The following is a 16,180-nucleotide window of genomic DNA, read 5'->3' as shown; positions in this document are numbered from 1 at the left end:
TATCCTCTCCTTCTTGAATATTTCGTTTGTTTTTAGTAAAAGTTAGTACAACTTAGTTAAAAAACGCTTTTGTGAACTAATCATTTTGTCATCTCTCAAAAGCCATGGCCATCCTTGAGCGCCCTTTGTTATCAAACTATCACAACCTAACATGGGTTTAAAATACCCGCTTCATTTCGAGAAAAACATGCCTGATAAGTCAGCTGCTGTTTGGCGGGGTGAAATGACAGATAGACCAAATGACAGAAGTATGAATTGATATGGGGTCAGATGTGCGGGGTTAAAGAAATCGGGATGAAAAGAAGTAGAACCATGAAATGACAATATTTGATTACCAACGGAGTGAAGATTGTTTCTGCTGTGGTTAACGTTTCAGATCGGAACATCCGTCTTTGGATGGTCCCTGCAGATGTAAACGGGAAAATATTGAGGAAATTTTCTTATGGTTTTCTCGCTCAGTTTGCTGTTGCAACCGAGGTCACAATAAAAGCCTATTTCGAGCATTTTTGAGCCTGCTACTGTGACGTGCTGTAGTGGTAGATCGTTAGAGCTGAGATTTAGTACTTAGCTTACCCAAATTTGAAGTCACGCCAACACGGGAACTTTTATGTCGGAATGGTAGTTTGCAGCAATGAGTTATGAGAGTGATGAAGCATTCTTTCGTCAAGTGCTTCAAGATCAGAGGCAAGTTCGAGCGAGTAAATACAATTTCGGTGGGCGGTGACTTCTGTATAGTTGATGAGAGTGAAAAGGAGGATAGGAGTGCAGTAAATGGACAAGAAATAACACATTGGCAGTCTTCAGCACAGTCACGAACAGGAAGCTGAACAACTTACACGTCGACAGTGATATTGTCTTTTGAACTGTTTTGTCTGGTACAAAATTCATGTATACAGTATTTTGTGCATGTGTTCAAATTAATACTTGGAAGCATTATCTAATGCAAACGTTTGAGTGCATGAGCAGTCCCCTAAAGTGTCTGAACGTAGTTATGTTGTTAATTTCAAAGTAAACTCTTAATATTCAGCTCTATTTAAAATGTAAATTAAGGAAGATTTCGAGAAAAACCTACTCAAAAGTGACAAATTTCGATGAAATTTATTGAACGCAGCTTTTTCTCGTTATTGGTTTCAACCTGTCAATCGAATATGTGCATAATTCCTGTTTCGGTTCTTTTGTATGCTAAGTTATCCAAAAATATGTCTGAATAAAATATTTGTTCGAGGTAAGAGTTATCAGTTGTTGCTTTGAACAAGATTTTTAGACCGCGCTGTTGGTCTGATAAAAAACGTTCCTTTTTTTGCTCTAAGATTCAATTCAAATATGTCACTGTTTTCAATCGAGTAGCCAGATATAATTATTTGGGAAACAATTAATTTATAAATTAGTTGGGATATGTTTGTTCCGACCCAACTTAGTGGAGGAGGAGAAACTATATATCTAAATATATATGCTCAATTGTTTTTTGTTCAGTGAATTATGGCCGATTGATATCTTTGACTTAGAAAGACACGAGAGGTATAGGAAAGACCACCGAGCATTGAATTGTAAATAAAAAAACGTTTTTCAAATTTGGGTTCTAATCTAAAAAACAATCCTGCTTTTTTTGTGAACTTTCGTCATTTTACAGTAATTTTGTTTAGCGTAATTTTTGATGAAACTGAGTTATTCTTACCGAATTGCGTTTATTTCAATGACCACTTTGTTTTGCTAATAACCGCGAGACCCAATGGCGAGGCTTTTATTAGGCTCTTTGTGTTGTTTTGCAATCAAAAGGAATTGGGTTGTGTTGTCATTTTTTTAAGATTGCTTTTGTTTTCGATTTTTAACGTCAACGAGAATTAAATTCGCAGCAGTGTTTTTGGCAATAGAATTGTAAAATGAGGAATTGTTGAGAAGCTTCCAAGTGTAACAATTTTTCCAGGCAACATTTAATGTTGAATGAAAAATTTTTGAACCAAATTTTGGATTTACTGATAATTTTGTTTCACGTGCGATAATTCGATTACTGTTTTTGCTCTTTTTTACTTGATTTTCTGCTTTTGATTTTAAAGCCGTTACACTTGTTCTACTGTTACATTGATGCTGTTGTTTGAAACGACCAACGGACAGCAATTTAATTAACTTTTTTTCTTTGACTCGATTGTTGCTCGTTTTGCTCGTTTTTGTTGCAGTTTATTGCTGCTCTACTACTTTTTTCTGCAAAAAAAAGATTCGATTGACTGTTTGAAAAGGCATGAGTGAACTTTGCAACGTTTTGCTTGAAGGTTTTTGTGGCTTTGATACTGTTTTTCTGTTAACATCGGGTAAATATTTCTGGCTTCAACGGTTGTTCTTTTTGTTTCTTTTGATTATCTTTTTAATTGCTCTTGAACGATGTTCATAGCAATTATTGTAAATTGTAAACGTGAGTGTCTTTTTTGCAAAGATTTTGCTTGACAATTTTGACTTTTCGAGTGACTTTTACGCCCCTGACTTTTTGCGTTTCGCGTGATCTAAAATTCTCTCAATCACAATTTCAAGCAGCTGAACTCAATTGGCGGCAATTTAATATTAAAAGTCAAATGAAAAGTACGCCGAAACTGGTGCCATTTTTTACTTTAAATCTTAATAGTGGTATTTGTTAACCTCTAATGTGGTTATTTGAAGCCCACTATTAAACTTCTTAGTCCCATTTGGGCTCCCCCTCCCTCCCTCCCCCCTCGACTGATGCAAGCTTCAATTGATTAGAGCTCCCACTAATTGTTCGAGAGCAATTCTTCCGACGTTTAGTCGGTTATGTTTAATTTTTGGAGTCATTGAACTTTTTATAGAAGCATGAGTGATTTTATATAATGTTTTTTTTTAGTCCATTCTTGATAATTTTGTGCCGAAAACATGTTTTTCTTTTTGCCTGTTTCTAGTTCTGAATTGTTTTATATTGAAAGAACAATTCGGTTTTCTAAAGATTCGTCAATGAGCTTCCGGTTTTTGTTAAATGTTGATTGTATATGCTTTTCACTCTTAACTTGTTTGTCTTTGTTGGTTTTTGACTTCGATAATGATTTTTTCTCTTAAAGGACTATTAAATTTTGTCCCTGTTTTTGTTGCATTTCGTTGTTTCATTTTCAGTAGTAACAAGTCTATTTTCTAATGGTGTATTAGTTGCTTTGTGATTTTGTTTTAAAGCTGAGATTGGTTACAAAGACGTTTTTTATGATTAAATTTTCAACAGTTACTGAACTTTCTAATCTTTCCTTCATTTGCTGGTATTTACGGATCTATTCTGTTTTGGCACCAGTGTTTTTTTATGCCCCCAGTTACGCATTATATTTTCTTATACAGCTTGTTACTATGTAAAAATTGCACGTGCGGGGCGCGTAAAAGATATATACACGCCAAGTGGGGGGAGGGGGGTTGAAAAAGAAATATTTTATAAAAGTTCTTTCTTAAAAATTTAAGGTTTACTTGAAGACAGCGGATCAAATGGTAGATTGATAATTGAACTAAGCTCAGCATTAATGTAATATTGATTTTTTGCAAGAACTCTTTTGCTTCCCATCTGTGAGATAGGAGGGCGAAGTATTCAAAAGAATTAAGAGTTGAAGGACAAAAAGTTAAACTTTTTTTAGAAATATATGGAAAGTTACGTTGCTTCAAATGAATCTTGTATTACGTTATTCTTAAACCATTGAAAGAATTAGTGTACTAGCATTTTTGCCGAGATAGGCCTAATTTGGTAATAAGCGGCAGATTAATACAAAATAACGAAAGCTGACCAAAATTTGTCACAAAGCAAAATTGATTGCCACCTTATTGCAAGTCTTATTGAAACCAGTAATGAGTATGCCCACAAATTTCAGTTTGCATTGGAGCTTTTCAATTAAAACCGGAATAGTTTTACTTTCATTGAATGCAGCATCAATTACTCCGAATTACCAAATGCTGTAGCCCTAATTGACTTTGCATCCGTTCTTTTTTTCGATTATTGAGCTTGTTTTTGGCTGATCCAGTGATCAATTAAGGCAAAAAGAGGGAACAGCAGTTTAATAGCAATCGGCTGCCAACTCACCAATGAGAGGAGAGTTGAAATATATATAAATAAAGATAATGAGTTAGTGGAGCACAATGAACACCTGAACAAATTGAGAAATGTCACAATCAATGATCCACTAATAGACAAATCGAATTACGATTACGATTAATTTTATTTAACCACGTCAATGACGTTTGTTTTTAAAAAAAGGCATTGAATGTCCTCGATTTAACTGCAGATGCTTGTATCCTTGTGACTTCCGATTTTTTTTATCTAAGTGGTTGAAAAAGCTGTACCCGGACCTAATTTAATTTCAATATTCTGTAAGTATTATTACAAGTCTAATGGCATCGCTGACTCAGAGCTATGATGATGTCACTTTTTTCTGTGGTCAGTCTGGATGTCCAGACATTTGAATAAGCTCAGTTGAGTGCAGTTTTTGGTTGTGTTATGTGCCTGCCACTAATTAGTGTCAGCCGGTGATGCAAGACTCAATTCTAATTAAAGTAATGGGTTATTGGTAAGGATCAATTGCTGCTTTCAGGTCTTAATGATGGTCGAGTTTATCCTGAGGGTATACGAAATTGATAGAGTAGATTGTTGATTGGTTTGTTTTGTGTGTATGGGAGTGGAGAGGGGTCCTCTTGTTGCCCTGTCCCTCATAGCTGCTTCTTGTGGCATGGTCTACTATGTGCACAGATTGAAGGAGAGAGACAGAATGGCTATGAGACAGGCTGTTTACAAAGACATGGAGAGAATTAAACAGAAGAGAGATGCCATCCACAAACAAAAATGAGAGCCAAAAAATATCTCAACCAAACACTTTCTTCGATGTAAAACAGCTTATTTTGAACCCAATTGTTGAATGACGAGATCTAATATAGTTGAATTGATTTTTGTAGCTATTGTTTCTGGGAGTTTAGTTGAAGCGAGTCCAGTTCTTAATATATTATAATATATTATAAACCAGGTAGCTTTATATTGTATCAAACTGAAAGAAACCCCAAGATGCTCTAGTCAACATGGCGCAACAGGGGGCAATACTATAAAATGATATTCACTGTCATTCAAAACTGCAAATAGAGATATTCGTTACGAATGGGTCGGCTCTCTCACCGCCTTACCGAAACATTAAAACATCAGTGACTTTTTTGTTAACTTTTTCGAAAATTTTTGTCTTCATGCTTGAGTGAAAATCAATGTTCATGCATGCTGTGAAAAAATAATTATATTTAAAAACTGCTCGTTCCTGTTTCCATGAACTAGCGCCAACGACTATTTAAAAGGGGCTTTGTAGCAGCGTCACCTCCAAGTCAATCGTCTTAGGGTGTTGCTTCGCAGGCGTCTGTCACTTAGAACATCGGTTCAAATTTGGGACGTACCCTTTGATCCAACACGATCAAAAGGAACCGTACGGCTCTTATGATGATCAAACTTGTGGTTACAAACAGTCTGTGGGATGCCGGTGGAATGATTGCCTAGTAGAGGGTGGTTTTAAGTGAGAGTGCCTTTGTTGGACAGATCGGCACTGAAGAGCGTTAAGAGCGGTCTCAACAAGGCAAAATGTGGTGTTCAAAACTGCGTGTATGAGGCAACCAGTGTGGTATGAAGTACGCGCTTAAATCTATGTAGAAACTACGTAAAAACTACCAGCCTCCCGCAGATGACACCTTGGTGCAGCGCACTGAGTGCGCTGATTTTTCATTAATGCCTCTTTGCGTTTTTGTGTGGGTAATTCCTTTGTTATTTATCTCCAAATTGGTTGCGTACTACACGTAAAAATTGATCTGGTGTCAGGTTGTACGAGAACGAGAGCAAATTTCCAGTTTGTAAATGTGGGACTAGATATAATGACAGTCATGTATTGGCCGGGTTGATGTGATCTCTCGCCATGATTTTATACGAGACACAATGTCAACTTGATGGGGAAATAATTTGTCGCCCATCTATGAACAGAAGAGTTTACTACGAGACAACTCCAGACTGGTCAACTTTCTGAGCTTCATGAAATGTCACCGTTGGATGTCACCGTCTGTTCGCTCCTTTAACAAAGCTTTATCGCGAATCGGCCGGTGGAGTTTGGCTTTGCCCTGCCTACTGCTCAATACAGGAAGTACAACCAGTACGCTCAAAATGTATCCGAGAAGTTTAGCTTAGAACTCTAGCTTTCATTGGACTAGCTCAATCAATTTATTTCGGCAATACGCTCGTCCTCAATACGGCTCATTGCAAGAGACGCTATGATTTAGGAACATTTCAAACGTAAGCGATCGTTTTGAATCTTTATCTTTTATCTTACCCGCTGAAAAGGGAGAAGACTTCTTTGAAAAAAGTGTAACTCAATGAGCTGCGACAATAAATACTGATGAGGTTTTTGATGTCTCACCCAATGAGTGGGGAGCTCAGAATTTTGTCCTATTGTATTGGCCGTAACTCATTAGTGGGAAGAATTTGAAAGCAAGAGCAGGAGAAAAACCTCAAAACTTTTATCGAAGAAGCTAGCGAAACTGATTTTATTGTTGATTGGAACTGAACTGATGCTAATAATAACAAAGGTTGGTTTTGAACCCAGATTTCAATAAATTACCTTTTCATTGACGTTTTTATTTTATTTTGTAGATTTTTTGTATCGTAGTCTCATTGATGACAGACCTTTAATGCGGTATTTTTTTTAAAAATTAGTGGTTAGAGTTTATAACGGTTTTTATACTCGCACTACTTTTTTCCAACATAAGTGAATTTTTCAGAGTTTCCTATCTCTTCCTTTTTTGGCGGACAATTAAGTAAAAATTCTGGTTCAGCTGGGTCGGAACATTATGCGCGAACACACATTACCATCCGAATGGTTACAAATTTTTATTGCTACGAATCTATGGGAAGTTAGTAGGTATGGGAAGATATTGTCTGTAAGATCTAATCTATAAAATCTAATCTTTTATTTCTTCAGATTTGATTGGCTCAAAATTTACAACAAACAATGATGTCCTCTCTCGTTTTTTGTAGTATTTAATACAGTATAGTCAGAACTTGCTTGTAATTTCGTTGTTTAATGCTGGCTTTTTAATTACATTTGGAAAATTCTTTGCACATTTTAATGCTATATCTGAATTACTATAAATAACGAGCTAATTGTGCTCCTGTAAAAGCATTTCTCATTGTTCTATTGGATTCTGGCGACATTTTGGCATATGCAAGTACAGAACAAAAAACTGCTGTTATAAGACTGCTTTCGGTAACATATAACATGTAATTTCTAATTTCAACTCTGTTTCTTTAATGAGCTCTAGGCCTGTTCATACTTTTGCATGCCAAGTACGGCCTGTTTGTCGTACGGCTTTTTTGTTCTACTGTGTGCCAAATTTTTAGCGTAAAAATATTTTCACGTGTTTTCTAAAACGGTATGATCACATTATAGCTTAGAATATGATGCAATTGATCTTCTAACAGCGTTTTTATTTTCGACGTTACATTTACATCCCAATTATACTTTCTACAGTAGATTTTTCAATTTTCATGAAAACTTATATTTTCTTGATGTTTCGCGTACGTCGGTTGCAAACCTTTGGGTTCATTTTAATTGGATGTTCAACACTAACAAAAATACTGTTGCAATTCTTAATTACCGGAACACCGATTCATTACGGGCACCTCTTTGTTATTTAACTATGTTGGTTTGACTACGCTTAAAACATTTTTTATACCAACTTCAAGTACCTAAGTAGCAAATTTACATCAGTGTCACCAATGTAAAGCGATGGTTTTTCATGCGCATTTATGTCTTATTAGAGGAGGACAACATAGAAAATTCCTCGACTATTTCCATGTCTTTCTGTAGGTTTTTAGGAGCCCATTTGGCACATTCTGGGCAAATAATGAATATCGCTGGACTGGACATTTTCCTATGCACTGAATTTTATGATTTCTCGTCTTTCATTCAAGTCTTCCGGAGTTCAGAATTACCCCATAAGACTGTGTGGTCTGAATCTCGTTTTTTTGTGATCTTGCAAACTAGATTAAGATTGTTGCTGGTTGCACGGATTGAGAAACGTTTTAATCATAGAACTTTCATATTATGGGGCATTGACTTCTTATATTCGAAAAGACAGAAAAGCTTACAACAGAGCAGTGTATTCATTAAACAAGGCTTTTAGCTAGAATTTACTCAGCGTGAACTAAATATATGGCCTGAACCATTTTACTCAAATTGTTCTAGTAGAATAGATTTTGCGCCAGTCAGATGACGCAGCTGTGAACGCCAATGCAGAAATTTGGATTTTAGTGTTTTCCCAGAGCCTGAAACCAGTCAGAAAAAACAATGAGTGTCGTCACTATCAAACTAGTTTTGGAAAATCAAGTTACGCAATATAACAAGACTAGCTGTTAACAAGCTAGTCAAAAACATTCTTGCTTTTTGGAGTTTAATGAGAGCGACTTCTCAATAGAATAATACAAGCAGTCGTCGCCCGAGACTCAGGTTCGATATGACTGTAGAATACTAAGTAATTGCAAAAACATTGGCCATTTTCAGCTCTAAGTTCTAATTTGAATTTTCACGAACCCAGGTTGACCACCATAAACCGATCTTGGATACCTTATCAAAGTCATATAGGGAGTGTATGGCTTCTTAGACTCCATATCCAAGACCATGCAAAAAATTGAAAGTACTCTGAAATGAAGTGTTTCGACTTGCTATACAAAGCTCTAGAGGCATAATTGCATTTGGAGACGGCATTAAATTTTTTTTCAATGGTTTCGTAGATACCATATCCAAGACCATAGACTTTTACGGCCCGTCCAAGATCATAAAACTTCTTTGTGCAACCTCATTTTTTCCATAAAGGTTGGATCACAAACAATTTTCCGCAACTTTCATAGACGCCATAAGTTATAAATTTATATTTTTTAACCGGGAGGGCAACCCGGGTGAGGTTTTGTTTGAATATTATTAGGCAACAAGGGCTTCTAACTTAAGCTTAATATGGAAGACGAGAATATCTCCTATCGTCATAATAGCCATGCAATGGATTGTCCTGTTCTGTAGAACTTTGTTCAACTTCTGTGTTTCAGGGCTGAACGTAGTCAGCAAAGTTTTGATTAATTCATGTAAATATAGATAGAGATTTAGAACCTCAATTTAAGCCAGCAGTGGTTACATGCTTTAAATTCACTTTCAACGCGATTGAATGGTGTAGAGAGCGCACACTGGCTGTGTGTTGATAAAAATCATTTTTTGTTATTTGAATATGAGTGATAGAGGTTAAAACAACTCGCTCACGCGCTCTAATTAACATTTGTTTCATAAAACAGCATTTCTTTTAATTTTATATAAATGTGTATCGCAAAGCTACTAGAGCAATTGGTTGTACCCACATTTTGCATACAGCTTCTCGCAAACTTTTTGTATTCTATAGACTCGGCGTCTGTTTTTTGAGATAAACATCGGATGTCGCAATGATGTCGCATCGGATAAATACGTTTTCATTGTTATGGTGTTTTCACATGAACAAATTTTCATGTTTTCACAAGAACAAATAGCATTAAAAATTAATGATATAAAAAGTGAAACCAACAAGAAGAAAAGACAACCTTTTGAGCCCATTGTGTGGTATCAGTCGTTTAGATGGGACATGACACCGTCTGAGATAGACGAAGAGCTGTTTGAACAGATGCGAGGTGACCAACAACAAATTCTTGCACAAGCTGACCAAATTCAGGAAGCCGATGATTTCACCTTCGCATAAAAATTGATGGGCTTCAAGTTGGAAATGAAATTAAATCAGTGCAGCAAAATTGTTCGATGAGTACAGGTGCGTCAATGTCAGAAAGGACCAAAAAAAGCAATCGGATAAGAAGTCCTTGGATGAAGTGAGAGTATAATAAAATTGAAAACAATGTCGACCGACTGATTATAAATTAAGTTTTCTAATAGCCATACTTGGCATTCAAATAATTTTGTTTGGATGTAATGCACATTTTACCCTAGTGAATCCATTGGAAGGAGTTTGATGTTTAGAATTGGACTGAATATGACCTGAATTCGCATTTCAATGCAAAAAATGCTAGATCAACTGAATAGTGTTACAACTTTGCTCACCAGATTACTTGTAGTAAAGATTCATCTCTTTCACAACTCAGATATTTTAGTTCTTAAAACAATGGATTTGCATATATGCTGAGGAAATTCAAAATCCATTACGACAATTTCAAAGTTGTATTCGGAATTGTTCTGGAAAATGATCTCAACAGAAACATTCAATTAATGAAAAAGAATAAAACTGACACCAATTTGTAAATTATGATTGTTGCTATTAACTACTGCCAATGAAATGCTGGCAAATAATAACAGTTTTAATGCTTATTTTATCAGTGGTAACCAACCGTCCTGCTCTGAAGTGTTTTCATTTGAATCTTTATTGTTCCGACCCACTTTAGTGGGGGAGGAACTACTCAAATGGGTTTTTTGTTAAGTCAATTTTCAGCGATCGATAAATTCATCGTAGTGACTTCAAAGCCCGACCAGCGTAGAATGTGGAAAAAAAGGACTTTTTTTGAATTTCATTTTTTTCCGAGTTTTGTGAACGTTTGACTGATTTTCGTTCTTTTTGTTCCCAACATACGTATACTCATTTTTTTTAAACCAACTTTGATCAAAAACGTTAAAATTGTTAAGGATAGAGTTGTCAGTTTTACCTTTTAAGACATAAGGTTGCTGTTTAACTGTTTGAAGCAATTTTTCGGCTAAAGTTCTGTTTAAATTTTCCAAATTCAGCCTTTTTCATAAAAAAAGGCACGAAATAGGCTGTTATAGTTCACTTTGTTAAAATTTGCCGAATGAACGCAACTTAAAACTGCTTACACGATCTTCGTAAACTCCTAAGAGAACCAGTTTCATTTGCGTTTCCTTCGAGAGTTCGTGAATTAAAAAATTGCCGTTTTTGTTGCTAATTTAACTCGATAATTTTCCAAAATGTATCATTTATTTCGATATATTCACTATTTTGGTCAAATTATTAATATGAATAATATTAGGAATAATCACCTGTTTCTATTGGATAAACAACAATAGAAAGGCTAATTTGGTCCGACTATAGTTGAGATCGTAATCAGGCGATGTTTTTTTTAAAAATGTTTTTTGTATTTTTTGCCTTTTTTTATGTTTATAACAGAAGCGAACAATTCAAATCAATGATTACTGTTGACAGGTTTAGGTGGCTTCTTAAGTAAATGCACGAAAATTGTCTGGTTTTTTATTCGAAAACTAATGGTCGCTTTGACATGCTTTCAAGTAGTTGTTTTCAAAAAAATTGGGTTCTTGAGCTTTGCCGATTTTCTATTATTTAGGCGATCTCTTAGCTTAGAATCAGCATCGGTAGTGATATCGTAGATTATCGTAGTTATCGTAGATACTACAAATTTTTTCAAATATTTCTCTATTTCTGTACATAAGCCTTTGAGCTTGTTTTTTGCGTCAAATCATTAACTGGTTACATATCACAATATTGGTGAAAAATGAAAGCATAATTGAACGTATTGATTCAATTACTGAAAAAATTATGGTTTTAATTATCTTCGAGCAGACTCTAAGAAATTTCCTTTGTCGTTACTTGTCCTTCATGTTGTGGTTGTATTAAAATTTCTGTATAATTGCTGGTCTCAGCGGCTTTATTGGATGAACAAAGGAAGCTGGTTACAGATTTCAGTTGATAACTCAAGTTGGCCATGGCTTCGAATATAGTTCTGTATAAAATATATACGTTATTTTTAATTTTGCATTTTTTCCTGTTCTTTTATTCGTCTACTTGTCACCTGGTGTCAATAATTCTCAGTCACACTTCAAGCTATTGGTTTTGAAGTAAGGAACGATTGAACTTATCTAATGCTTTTAGTGTAATCAATATGGCTTCGACACGGTTTTTTTGCAAAATTTTTGTTTTTGTCTGTATTGGCCATTCCTTTCGTAGAAGTATAACAAATTCTGAAAAACGACATATATCAATGACTTTCTTAAAAAAAACAAATGAACATTTTTAGTGATTTCAGTTGATAGCTGATGTTTTTTGACATTAAAATTCTCCTGCTTACAAATGTTTTATTATTTTGCCTATTTTGTCCTTTATTTGTCTACTTGTTTCATAGTCTCCTTATTAATTCCTCTTATATCACATTATTTTGGTTCGAAAAATTGTTTTTATCTCATTTTTAGGGACCAGATTATGGTTTCAACCGCTTCGACACCGTATTCTTGCAAAATTGATCTGAATATTTCATTTTTCTTGCGTTTGCCGTTTTTTTTGTTGATGTATTCGGGATGATAACTTGTATAAACAGGTCTCAATGTCTTCGTATGAGGTATAAACGAACGTAAATCTATCTGATTTTTTCGGATATAAATGGTTTTCATTGCTTTGAAATTCAGTGTTTTGTAAAAAAACGTATTTTTTAATTTGACGTTTTTGATCGTTTTGTCTAATTGTTACCTAGTTTTATTAAGGACTGGTCTTTTTTCTAGTGAAGTACAAGTTAATTTTTTAAGTTCAGGTTGCATTGACGCTATATTGGCATTGTTATTAATTTTTTTTCGAAAAAGCATTGAGTTTTTGATTGTAATTAATGTTTGTTGTTGTTATTTGATTTTTTATCTTGTCTTGTAGTGTTAATATTGGCAGGTCATATCGGTCTTTAAATTAGCATTATTCACTTCACTATGTGATTTGAGTTGGAAGCAATTTTTTATTCATACACCATTTGTTTTTGGAAAACTTTTTGATTTTTTGGAAGTTTTTTGACCTCTTCCTCATTGGTAGATAATTGAACCAAAAAAGTGGATGAGCGGGGTCGAAATATTATGAGTGAACGTATATTACCGAGCCGCCTTGTTTACATTTGATAATAGAGCAAAGCTACTGCTGAGCAATTTTATCTTAGGGGAACAAAGCTGAGGGCAACAAAACAAACGAACGCTAAAAATTAACCTTGAAGAGATAAAAACAACCAAAAAAATCACTGCTCACAAAACATATTATTGCATTTCTTTGTTCGTAATCAAGCGCTGAATTGTCTTTAGAGATTCTCTTCACAAAAAAATTACACGTTTCAAAAGGCAAAACCCAAAATTGAAAGCAATTTATTTTACTGTTGAAGGAAAGGCAAAATGGAACATAATAGGAAAAATAATCTGTATGTGTAATTGTTTTAACTATTCACTTCTTGAAAATGCTAAAAAATGCTAACAGATTGGCCGATTTTATTGGAATGCACTACAGATAGAAGAAAGTTCATTTCATGCGTTAAAACAAACATCATCTTTCACTAAAGTTCTCAACTAGATCTTTCTAAAAAGAATTAAAGAAGTCACATTTCTCACTTCTATAAAATGAACCGCGAAACTTGCACAACAGCAATTTATGACGATAATCGGATGAGTGCTCGGTCTGGCTTAAGACAACCAAGTTCGGCACTCAAACTAGGCTGATGTCCTTAGTCAAATGCATCAGATGTTTTTTTTAATTCTTTTTAATAAGTTCTCATGAATAAAGTTTCCAGCAGATTACTGAGCTGTTGCGGAAAAAACCCCCGAAAATCAGTTTTAAAATGTTGGTTTGTTTCCGTTGGGGTATAAATCCTATTTGAAAGTTAATGGGTTTTTCCTTGGGTTTTTTGCTAGACTGATTATTGAGACCAGAGAATAATTATTGAAAACTCTCAAACATAGGAGCTCTTATCTGTTGCGTTGCACAGGGAACGATAGATATCAAATTGCTTAAAATTATTTTCACGTGTTTTCTAGCATGGTATGTTCACATGATTGCTTAGAAAAGGATGCAATTGGTCTTCATACAGCGTTTTTATTTTCGAAGTTACCATTAAATCCCATTTATACTTTCTTAAGTCAGAAGATTTTTCATTTTTGATGAAAACTCAGATTTTCTTGATGTTTCTCGTACATCGGTTGCAATCATTTGGGCTCATTTTAATTGTATGTTTTACACTAACAAAAATATTGTTGCAATTCTTCAATAACGTAAAATCTATTCATTACGGACACTCGTTTTTATTAACTATGTTGTTTTGACTGCTTAAAGCCTTTATACCAATTTCAAGTACCTCACGAACAAACTTTCCTCAGTTTCTCACCAATTTAAAGCAATTCTTTTACACATTTCGAGTCATTTTTATGTTTTTTTTCATGCGCATTTATGTCTTTTTCGGGGAGGGCAACCTGGAAGATTCCTCGACTATTTCCATGTCTTTTTGTTGGTTTTTAACTGCGCATTTGGTACATTCTTGGGAAAAGATGAACATTCTTCATTTTCCTATGCACCGAATTTTATGATTTCTCGTCTTTAATTTGAATATTTCGGAGTTTAGAATTTGTCTCAGATATTACCCCATAAGAATGCATTGTACTAATTTCTGTTTTTTTTTAAATTTAGTACAATCATTTGGTAAAAAAAAGTTTAATATACCTCAAGAAAAAAATCAGTTTAAAAATAAACGTCGAGAAAATATTTAATGTTAAAACTGAGGTTTTGTTCTCGTTCTATTGAAAGACTGCTTCTGCCTCAGGCGCACTTAGTCATTCCAAGCACCGTGTAGTTTAGATTTTTTTCTCAGATATTACCCCAAAGCTTAGCTTAACACAATTACGAAACCTAGGCTACAAATTATCCTTGAATAGACAAAAACAACCACAAAATATCATTAATCACAAAACAAGTTATTGCAATTTTTTTGTTCTGAATCAAACGCTAAAGATGTTTTAGAGGTCTTCAATAAAATTTAAACGTAACAAAAAACATATCGCAAACTGCAATTCAATTTTCACTAAAGTGTCTTGGAAAATTTATGAGTTGAGGGAAAGCAAAATGGAGAATAATTGGAAAACTAATATGTATGTATAATTGTTTTTTACTATTCAATTCTTAAAAAGGCTAAGAAAATTGATAACAGAAGAATGGGTGAATTTATAAGAATTTATTTCAAATAGAAGAAAGTGGATTTCATGCGTTAAACAAACAAAATTTTTTTACGAAAGTTCTCAACTACTAAAGAATTGAAGAGGTCAAGACTTCTCACATCTATGAAATGAACTGTAAAACTTGACAAACATTAATTCGTGAAGATACTGAGATGAGTCCTCGTTCTGCCTGAAGACAACCAATTTGAGCACTCAATCCAGGCTGATGTTTTTAGTCAAATCCATCAAATAAGTTTTCTTCTCCTTAATAAGTTCTGTTGATTCCCAGTCGAGACCTGGAATTATTAAAAGACCGTCCTCGACAGATTTAGGGTATGAAAAGAATTTTTCTGGACCTAATGTGATGTCCTGGACTTTGGCTGGAACTAAAATAATCGTCCTAGAATTTGGCTGGACAATAAAGGTGTTCTGGAAATTGGCTGGACAATGCAACATGTCCTGGAATTACAGTCGCAACCGTTATAATGACTTGTTTTCAATTTCCTTCAAAGTTAAGGACATAGCGCAATTGGTATAGCGCAATCCTTCAAAGTAGCGCAATTGGTTAAGCATTGGGTAAGATTGGAGATGGGCACGCGATTGAATCCAGGTGTCAGAACTTTTTAGTGTGCCTCATTTTTGCATATGAAAAGAATTTGGCCGGACTTATGGAAAGAATTAGCCTCGAACTTAACTAGAGTCCTCGACAGTGTAATTTAATTCGATATTTACCGCGCAACTGGAGTTAATAGGTCTTTTCATAAATTCCAGTTCTCGACTATGGAATCTAGTTTCCCGCAGATTTGAGAAAACAAATGATTACAGTTTTTCAGATTGTAGAATAGTTTTCATGCCTGAGAATTATCGCTCATTATTGAGCGCTTGCGGTAAAAAAAAATCAGGGAAACTAACCCCCCCCCCACTCGCCAGTACACCCCTTCACCCCCACGGAAGTAAACCCATACTTTACTATTTATCAGCGGCGCATTTGGAGCGTGTGGCCATGGGGAGTTTTTTCCCCTGGGGGTTAAATCCTATCTAATATTAAGTGGGTTTTTTCCTTGGGTTTTTTTCCAAGACTGATTACTGAAACCATAGATTAATATTTGTAGCACACTCTCAAACAAAGGAGCTCTTGACTGTTGAACAGAGGACGATAAAAATCAAATTGCTTAATATTAATTTCACGTGTTTTCTAACACGGTATG

The 16,180-nt window shown here is 34.8% G+C and overlaps 1 long non-coding RNA gene across 1 annotated transcript; it reads left to right on the top strand.

Moving 5' to 3' along the window:
• The first annotated feature begins 7,456 nt into the window (after positions 1-7,456).
• Positions 7,457-10,216, top strand: LOC142337074 (uncharacterized). Its single transcript, XR_012758927.1, has 2 exons — positions 7,457-7,682; positions 9,592-10,216. It is a non-coding gene; the product is annotated as an uncharacterized LOC142337074 (long non-coding RNA).
• The last annotated feature ends 5,964 nt before the right edge of the window (positions 10,217-16,180 follow it).

The sequence above is a fragment of the Convolutriloba macropyga genome, chromosome 3, assembly GCF_964194025.1.
Source record: "Convolutriloba macropyga chromosome 3, txConMacr16.3, whole genome shotgun sequence".
In the NCBI taxonomy this organism is placed as follows: Eukaryota; Metazoa; Xenacoelomorpha; order Acoela; family Convolutidae; genus Convolutriloba; species Convolutriloba macropyga.
Note: the sequence above shows the minus strand (reverse complement) of the source record. Positions and strands in the feature narration are given on the sequence as shown.